Raw genomic sequence first — 10,039 nt, 5'->3', positions numbered from 1 at the left:
GAAAGTGTTATTTCTGCAACATACTATCCCGTATGAAAAGGTATTTACCAGCCGAGTCTTTACCATTGTGTTAATTTAGGAAAAAAAGTTCGATGAATTTTAAGTTATGGAATCTGCGTGGATATCCAATACAAAATCATACCCTTTCATTTTCCCCCGTCCAAACAGATTCAAGTTGGTTCTTGGAATGTGAAGACAACGTAGTGTTCATATAATGATGGACTAAATCCAAGATTACTTAGCTTATTCAACAAGATGAAATCGTTCTGGTAATCGAATGTCTTCTGAAATCATGCACGTTTTCATGGATCAAGCATCCTTTCCCTTCGCTTGGAGTGCAGAAAGATAAATAAGATTGCACGCTTAGTGGAGAAGATTAGGAGATATTTACTTATGAATGAAGTAAATGGTACTAGATAGTATTTATAATGCGCCTTCAACCTAATAACACATGGCAACGATTTCTATGTGACTCCTAAAGTATTAAACATAAAAATCTTAACTTCAAAGCATTAGCATGGATACAGTTAGAAAAAAGTTGCATATAATAACGCCTTGTAAGCGCAATAAGTGTTAAAGGTTGCAACGCAGACCTTTACCACAATCTCTGAAGTGTAAACGAGGTTGGCGATGAAAATGAATTTGACACTATACGTTCTGGAATCTGCATGGATATCTAATAGGAATGCAATCATAAACTAACGTCTGATGATTTTCCGTTGCGTTGCGTCGTTGCCTGTTCAAGGTAACATCATATGGAAGAGTCCTATCTTTTTGCTTAACTTTAAAATTAAAGGCAAATATATGCTTACACATTAACAAGTTGATGTGGAGAGTAATTTTTGAAGCGGAAGGTGAAATAGTTGCAGAGTCAGAGTAGCAGAACAAGAACTGGTGACACAAATAATTTGATGAAGTGTAAATTAAGATGGACATAAATAACGTATTCAGGAAAAATATCAACTGCCCAAACAAAATACTGTACTGCGTCTCCACAAGCTGCTATGGATCAGTAAACATTAAATCCAACCTAACAAAAACGTGACTATAAGAATCGATTTGTGGACTCAGGGATATACAGACAATTTAATACGCATTGTGTCAATTGTTCTGATTATCTTACCTTAATGTTGCTTAGTTGCTTTTAGATTGATGAAGTTTATTTCATATGAGCTGGATATGCTGGTTCATCCAGTTTGGTAGCCATAACGAGAACAGGTTGGGTTAGGTTGGGTTCTAAACAACAGGTTATGAACAGGTTGGGTTCTAAAATGTTTTTGGTGCACTTTAACTAGAATGACTGTTATGAATAAGTTCTGCATTTGGTTCAGGAACAGGCTTTTGTCATACTGTGCATTTTGGAATTCCGTACAATGAAAGGAAAGTTTCTTACAGCATTTAAATAAACGAGAATCATAGAACTGGGAGAAACGCCAAAAATCTTGTATTGCTTTCGGACTAGATTGCATGTTTCACTCTATGGTATGACCTAAAGTGGAGAACGAATCTAGTAAAATATCACGGAGGCAGGTGCATCATTAAACACTGATGTTATGGTGATTAAAGAAGTGGAAGGCCAAATCATTACTGAGTCAAAAATGAACCGGCGACAGAAAAAATTTGTTAACACTTAAATTAAACTGGACAGAAATGAGTGTTTAAAGTTATTGTGGGAAACATTAAAGGCAACCTCAAAAAAGTATGACCACAAAAATCAGTCTGAGTACTGATTTTTTGAAACTTATTGTTGGAGAATTTAATTTTGAGTCTATGTAGTGCAGGTAGGTTATCAGCTACTCTTAAGAAAGATTAAATAATCCAATACACACGTTAGTCCAAAAACAATAAAAAAACTCTCATTAAAATAAACTCAACATGAAAAACATATGAGTAGATGAAGCGAAAGGTGGTGATTTAATAAAATAAGCAGAGAGGTGCAGTAAATGCAAAATTTTGTGTTTCTTCCTAACTATTCTTGTACTGGACTGACTTGGTATTCTAAATATGCTCATTATTGCTGATACCGTTCATGCCAAAAAGTTGTTGAGGTGATTTGGCAAAAGACTTGAAGGTCCAATATCATAATTATATCGTTTATGAACACCAAGAATAATAGTTGCTGAAGGTTAAAGTCCTGCATAACAGCTAAAGTGGAGCAGAATCCTGCAATAAAGCCTCTGTATCGCAAAACTGGTGTTGATTTAGTAGTTAAGGTTATTCAACAAGATGATAAGGAGCTAGAAATAAAAATCTTGGCTATGTCGAAGCATTCAAAACTCCATATGTGTAGAAGGTCCTTAAATGCAACTCCGGCTCAGTCACAATCGCTCAAGTGTAGCTGAGGGCGACGAATAAGACGAATTTGAAATTTATACTATTTAAATACTTTAAATTGTTATAATTTAAAAAAACCAACATAAAGATATAAATAATCAAACTTAGCCAATGAGAGCGCTTAATCGACTAATTTTATAATCACCCTGTATATAGAAATATCTTAAACAGTATTATTTATCTTAAAAACATTAAGGTTTTTTACTATTTATTAAAGATAACTAAAAATTTTTTTTAATGGAATTTCTTAATTCATTAAACATACCCTCTGAATAATAATTTCGATGTAATTTGCAGGCGGGTGTAAAGAAAACGAGCGACCTCTTGCGGTAATTATCGACGATCGGAGTCGGTAAATGGTCCGTGCACGAGTTAACGCACCGATGACGACCGCATATGGTCCGGTTAATTAAATTACCGATCGCAAATTGCGCGGCGCAGGTTGAGAACCTAAACATCTCGTTTCTCGAGTAGACGAAGAGAGGGCGCTGGCTTGCATTTCACAAATCAAAGTAGGCGGAGCTTAATCCATCTACGCCCAAGAAACAAATAATTTTCGTTTTTTAGGTTATGTAGTTTGAAAAGTGAATAATTTAAAGTTACTCGGATACTAATTTAATTCCATTACTCTGTACGGTGTTTACCGCTACCAAACCACGTTATTTCGTTCCCGCGTACGAGGGAAGTAGGAGAAGAAGATGAAGTAGAGGATGAGGGGAAGAATTGTTCACCGGAGGGTAATTTATGCGTTAAGAAAACGAACGAGTCCCTCTCGCGGTAAGTAGTGTTGTTAGCGCGGCGTCGTGCGTACGCCTAACGACCCCCCCTAATAAAATATAAGCACTGTTAAAAACATAAATTTGCACCGGCGGCCGAACCGCGTATTACCCTAATTGGGGGGCCCCCTTTAAGAGACGAAACCAATTACCTTCATTTTTAGCTACCGCACCATTTAAAAACGTTTTCGTTTGTAACGAGGTTATGTTTATTTAAAGTTTTTGTATTTTCTTTTTGTTACGTCTAAAACACCTGTGGTGTAGAGGGCGGTAATCTTTTTTTGTCATCTCTCACAGGTGCGCCCTCCTTCCTTGTCAGCCGGGTTTGTTTCGTAGAAAATTTGAGGCTGATTCCGTGTTAATGTGACTTTGGAGCAACGGGGGGTGCTCCTCAAGGGACGATTCTATTATCCCTGACAGCTCAAAAAAATTTATTTTTCACGCCTAAATTACGATAGTTTTTTTTGTTTGTTTCCCATCTTAATAAATCGATTAAATCACGTCAAACGTTTTATTTATAATCAATGATTCGAAATCGACGTTCGATCGGTATCGATGGTGACGCGACACTTACTACACTACAACAATAATAATAATAATATCGGGTAGGTAGTGTGCCGTGAGTTCTCGAACAATACCCCGTCTCGGTCACTCTGACGGCCGAAATCGCAATTAACGCAACAGAATAATAATCGGCCGTATCCGAACTGACAATCGAACGTCGTCCGAACAATGGCTTCCAACGGGCGGTCGATACCAGCGCCACCTCCGCCGCTTTCCGATCGTGATAAACGGAAGCATGAGCGATTGTCGATTGTCAGTGAACGCTCCGGGTGGCAAACCACCTCTAATTGAGACAACAAAAAAATAAACAAATAAAAGCAAATCCTAATTATACGTTACTTAATCAATAATTGTTTTGATTAAGACTTACAGTAGACCTAGAAAATTGAGAATCTGATACGATTTACAGCAGGGCAGTGGCATAAAACATGCTCAATCGTCTCCTAGTCCTCCGCACATAGTCGGTAAGGCCCAACAAGTTGAGATGTATCTTTGATCGTCAGTGCCCAGTAAAGACAACCATTAGAACTTTAATGCTACTACGAGCAAGCCCGAAAATATTCTCGGGTTTGACAGTGGCGATGTTAAGAAATAACTTAGCGCGTCTCATTCCAAGAGAACTGGTCCACAGTAGGCGAAGCCTCTCTTCAGACCACCGTCCAATTCCATGTTTGGCCATTGCATGTGATACCAACTGCTGGCTCTGGCCCCACAAACGCTTTAGCGCAGCCCTCTCGTGCCAGCTCATCTGCCGCTTCATTGGCAGCCTGGGACCTAGATCAAAGAACCTCTGTTATCACAACACTACTTTAAAATTCTAATATTTGGATTTTGCCGTCCGTCTCTCAAGACGGCTAAACCTGTATGATTCTGGTTCTAGGTCTTGTGTTAGTTCTAGTGATAGTGCTAGTGTAAAACTAGAAGAAACCGTTTTATTTCAATAAAAATATATAACAATCTAATGCTGAATAACAAGTAAAACTAGAGCTAACACTATCACTGGAACTAACACTAAACCTAAAACTAAGTTGAACAACCCAAATGATTCTAGTGCAAAGTTTTCAGACGTATGGCTAAACAGGCTTTTATTTACCTATTTTGTATACAATAAATATTAATATTATTTATTAGAATTGTTATTATTACCTGTCAACAGTATCGAATGTTTGTATTGATTTAAATACTGTCATTTGAAACAACTTGTAAACAAAAGATGGCGCTAGTTAGTTGAAAATTAGAAATGTAAATTAGTTATTAAATTATTAATTAGTTTTTATTATATTAATTAATAAAAATTTTTCTTCTAAAAACTTTTAAAGTTTAGATTTAAATTCTTAGATTTTTCGAAAGACCTATGACAGATATTACTTTTGACACGGACTGTATAATGAGTATCCTTATTCGTAACCTCATTTAAATGCAATCTAATTTAACTCAAATAAATTGCCAATTACGTTTTATGATACATTACATTTGCGAAATATTTCAATATCTTAGTCAAGTAATTTATCGATAACTGTATTTCGAGATATCTAAAAACGTCAATTACAAGATTTTAATTAAATTCTAAATTTGACAGTTAATACGTCAAATAAGTATGTACAAGAAATTTTAACATAACCTCTAAATATGATGCCGCATTAAATGTGAATTTCGACAATAAGGTAAGTTTTTTCATAAGAATTAATAGCGTTATCGTAATTAACACATCAATTCGCGCCTAATTACATTTATGAAACGTTTAAAATGTATTCATAAATTAATATCAATCAAATTATTATGATTAATTTTATTAATTATGATTAAATTCCGTCTTCTCATATATTAATTAGTTAAATTACTTACATACTTTAAATGTCTCTGTGAATCATTTCAAATTAGTAGCAATAAACACAATTATACTCCTTTTTTTAGATCTAGGTTAAATTGTTGTTGTTGTTAATAGAAGATGAGGTTATATATGAAGGAAGCAGTCATGGCCGAGCGGTTAAGGCGTCTGACTAGAAATCAGATTCCCTCTGGGAGCGTAGGTTCGAATCCTACTGACTGCGAAACAGCTTTTTTTTTTTAATTTTTTTTTTTTATTTAAGGAATTAATTACAACAAATTAAGTTATATTTTACACCTAATAAATATAAATAGTATTTGAAATATGTAATTTTTTATCCAATTTTCATCCATCCTTGTTTTAGTTGTTATTCAGTGATAGATTGTTGTATATTTTTCATTGAATTAAAACTAGAACTAACACTAGACCTAGAACTAGAAACATTCGGGTTTAGTCACGGCTAAACCCGAAACTTTCTAGTTCTAGGTCTAGTGTTAGTTCTAGTTTTACTTGTTATTCAGTGCTATGTTGTATTATATTTTTATTAAACTAAAACTAATGAGATAGTGGAGGAGGACTACATATTGCTAGAGAAAGAATTGATTCAGCTGGAAAAAGACAATTAACTGCTGGCAGAAGATCAGATACTACTGGGAAAGTATTAAATACTGGTAATGGAAGGCTAGACACTGCTGGTAAAGACTAGATACTACTAGAAAAGGACTAGATATTGCTGAAAAGAGACTTGACACTGCTACAATAGTATTCTGCTGACAAAAGGCTGCTGATAATAAGTACTACTGAAAGAATACTAGATACTGCAGGAAGAGTACAAATAACTGCTGCTAGAAGATCAGATACTACCTGAACAGGACTAAATACTGGAAGAGCACTAGACATTAATGTATATTGTGGATAGCTGTTCGAATATATGTGCATTAAAATTATTCATTTAAATATTTTAAAGTACAAATTAAAAATTTGTAATAAAAAATTAAGTCTTTTTTAAATAATATTTTTAACGAACTAAATTATCTTGATGTATCGATTATTTGCGAATACAACACCAAGTTGATACCATTCGATTAGCATAATTGTTTTTTGCGCCTCCGCGTACGTGTGAACAGGATTTTTCTCGCTCGATCATAAATTATTCATTAATCTCTTTTTAGGTTGTTTCGAAAGTCCCCAAAAAAAATTCGTCGAATCGATGAATAATTATCGGGCTTTTTAGGGTTGCTGAGAATTCAATGTTCGTTGGTCGTTTTGCGTTGGTTACGGGTCATTAGGGAATATTAAGTGGGTTTGCTCTTTTCCGCGGATTTCTGTGATCAACACGCGACTACTCTCGCCAGGTTCCCGACGGCGGCAATTATGCTAATAACGGAAAATTGGGGTCTCACTTTATGGCGCGGTTTTACGTTAATTATCGCAACCGGTGGTATAATTGCATTTTCGGTCAGGAAAGAATAAAGGTGTAATTTTCGCATCGTTCTTAAAATGCCTCCAAGACAAATAACGAGGTTTTTTCAAAAACCAATAATAATTTAGAAATTCTTTACGAATCAACGATTTAATTATTGATTGAAATGAAAATAATTTTAGTGAAAAGAATGTTTGTGGTGTTGGTCGTTTTCTTTTCTTGGGAAACAAAGATGTCTCGTTAAGATTGGGTTCGTCCAAGCGGCCGAGGCCGGTGAGAAAGATTTACATCTTTCGGTCGATTCTCGAAACTGGGGAACCAAGCCGCGGCCCTTATACATATATCATTTTAACAGCGTTATTGTGTCCCCAGGGTATAATGGGACACACTAACAAAAACTAAATTTACACGAATCCCTTCACAACACACACCATTATTTACGTTTGTTAAGCAATTTCTAACATATTTTTTAAACTCATTTAAAACGTCATTTGTAAAATTTGTTGTCTTTTTTAATGCGTTATGGCAACACTGATTCATTTAATATAATCACCAAGCGTTGACAATTGATCGAATGTTGTATTTTTCGAAGCAGTTCTTCATTCTTTTTAGAATTAACATTGTAAAAAGCAGTTTTAACTGGTAAGTCATTAAACAAATGGATAAAAATATCTTTAAAAGTGACAGCTATAGTAGTACTTGTGATAACTAATAGATGGCGTTGAAATCAATAAAAAATATAAAGAAACGACCATAAAACTGACAAAAAATAGTGTAGTGTATAGGTTATGAGCATTGGAACGAAATTTGTTGTCTTTTTCAATATTTTATGGCAACACTGATTCATTTCATGTAATATAATAAATAATAACCAAGCTTTGACAGTTGATCGGATGTTGTTGATGTCATATCTCCTTCTCTTTGTTATTTTTATATTTTTCGAAAAAGTTCATTTTACGCAAGAAACAGTTTCAATTGGTAAGTCATTAAACAAATTTATAAAATTAATTTCTTTAAAAACGCGTTTAATAGGTAATGTATAAAAATATCTTTAAAATGATAGCTACGTTAGTATTTGTGAGAAATAATAGATGGCGTTGAAATCATTTAATATAATAAAATAATAACCAAGCTTTGACAGCTGCTCAGATGTTGTTTTAGTCAAATCTCCTTCTCTTTGTTATTTTTATATTTTTCGAAACAGTTCATTTTATGTAAAAAGCAGTTTTAACTGGTAAGTAATTAAACAAATTTACAAAACTAATTTCTTTTAAAACGCAACATAAAATATAAAAAAACACTTTAAAATGACAACTTTAGTAGTACTTGTAAGAACTAATAGATGGCGTTGAAAAAATGACAATAAAAGTGACAAAAAATAGTATAGGTTATGAGTGTTGGAGTAAAGTTTTTTTCGTTATTTTGAGCTTAGTGCTCGAGCACAAAACGTATTATTAGGTGTTTTCCAGTCGTCGTAACTTACGCAAATTAATAACTAACGCTCGGGCGAGCAAACAGCTTCGCTGGCCGCACCACCATTAAATCAACGTTTTACTTGCGCATGTTGTCGTAATTACCGGAGACTTTTATTGCGACCTATAAATATCGACAACGCCAATTGAAATCAGAGCCGTAACGAATCAACTTTCTGTTATTTTTAAAGAAATTTTTTAACTTCATAAAAACCATAAAACTATTTATGTTTAATGGATAGAATAAGATCTGTGTGCAATGTTGGTAACGCCCATCGTTTAAAAGCGAGTTGAAAAGGTAAGAGTTTGGAGAGAGAGAGAGCGCGTTGGCGATAATGACTATTTATTTTGAACAGTTTAAGCCGTGCCTCAAACCGCGGCCCTAATGCCCATAAATTACGTCTTCAGTATGGTGGAGAGCGGAACGGTGCATAATGGGCCAATTGCAAGCGAACGTACGGCAAGCGAGCTTCGCGGGCTCGTAAAGAACAATCTCTGCAGCGTCAAGCCGCGAAAAGGCGGCCTCGTTGGTAAATTGGCCAAATTGAATTTAATCGGACCTCAAGAGGCAAGGGGTCACCCCTTGTTAAAACACTTGAGCTATTACCAACGAACCATATACGTCAAGAAAGTTTTCTTCGTAATTCACAATATAATTTCATCTATAATAATTGTAGATAATACGTTTTTTTATTATCTTTTTCTTTGCAACGTTGAATCGTTTCTTTGCGAATAAAGACGACCACCCAACTGAATACATATGTAAAATAGAAAGTGCAACGTCCTGTATAATAAAATATTAATTAGAAACACGTTTTCCGTTTAGCAATTGTCGGCGTTAGTAGATACGCCGCTAAAGAGGAAATATTAATTTCCCCGTCTGAATATTAATGTTCCTGTTGGTTTCACATCAATATATTAATTGCAATTTTTTTTATAATTTTTAACATTTCTTTTTGTTGATCATTTTCAATAAACACGTTGCTTGGATTATCTGGTTGTTCGGATCTGGTTTAATCGTTCCATATTTAGATAAATCGGTTTTGCCGCGACGACGTTCGGGGTCGGCCCCGGGCGACTCTTTATCACCGCGTTGCGCCAAGCTACGAGGTCCCACCGCGATCGATAAATTCTAAATGATATAATGGGATGGCTATAAAGCACCGGTGTTCATGCGTTATCTGTCAAAAAGCTCGTATACAGAGAGAGAGTCGTCTCGGTGTTGAGATCCGGTCTTGAGATCTTAGTAGCCTTTGGGCGTCTCGTTCACGTCAATCGACGCCCTTAAACAATCTTCGTCCTTCAAGATAATGTAAAAATTATTAATGAGCAACAATTTTTTTCTTCAAAAAAATCAAACTTAACTAAAATTTACATAAAAATGAGGTTAGGTATTTAAAAATATTTATGCCATTGAATGTGGGATAACGGTAATTCAATTTTTGACCATCCTGTATGAGAAACCCTGATACAAAGAATGACAATCAATTTGACAGCATTTGAAGAGTAATTGTGCCAATTTAGAGCTTTTTTGAATGAAAGTCTCGAAAACGAAAAACGCTAGGGATCAATAACTTTTATCAAAGTCAACATATTTTTTGTGCATAATTAAAAGGTGTAATAAAAACTATAGCATCCCATT

The 10,039-nt window shown here is 34.8% G+C and overlaps 1 long non-coding RNA gene and 1 other non-coding gene across 2 annotated transcripts; both read left to right on the top strand.

Annotated features, from left to right (window-relative positions):
* The first annotated feature begins 5,643 nt into the window (after nucleotides 1-5,643).
* Nucleotides 5,644-5,725, top strand: TRNAS-AGA (transfer RNA serine (anticodon AGA)). The gene has a single exon. It is a non-coding gene; the product is annotated as a tRNA-Ser (tRNA).
* A 2,594-nt stretch (nucleotides 5,726-8,319) lies between these two features.
* On the top strand, nucleotides 8,320-9,387 carry LOC139429189 (uncharacterized). Its single transcript, XR_011639861.1, has 2 exons — nucleotides 8,320-8,695; nucleotides 8,754-9,387. It is a non-coding gene; the product is annotated as an uncharacterized lncRNA (long non-coding RNA).
* The last annotated feature ends 652 nt before the right edge of the window (nucleotides 9,388-10,039 follow it).

This window comes from Onthophagus taurus, chromosome 2, assembly GCF_036711975.1.
Source record: "Onthophagus taurus isolate NC chromosome 2, IU_Otau_3.0, whole genome shotgun sequence".
NCBI lineage: Eukaryota > Metazoa > Arthropoda > Insecta > Coleoptera > Scarabaeidae > Onthophagus > Onthophagus taurus.
Note: the sequence above shows the minus strand (reverse complement) of the source record. Positions and strands in the feature narration are given on the sequence as shown.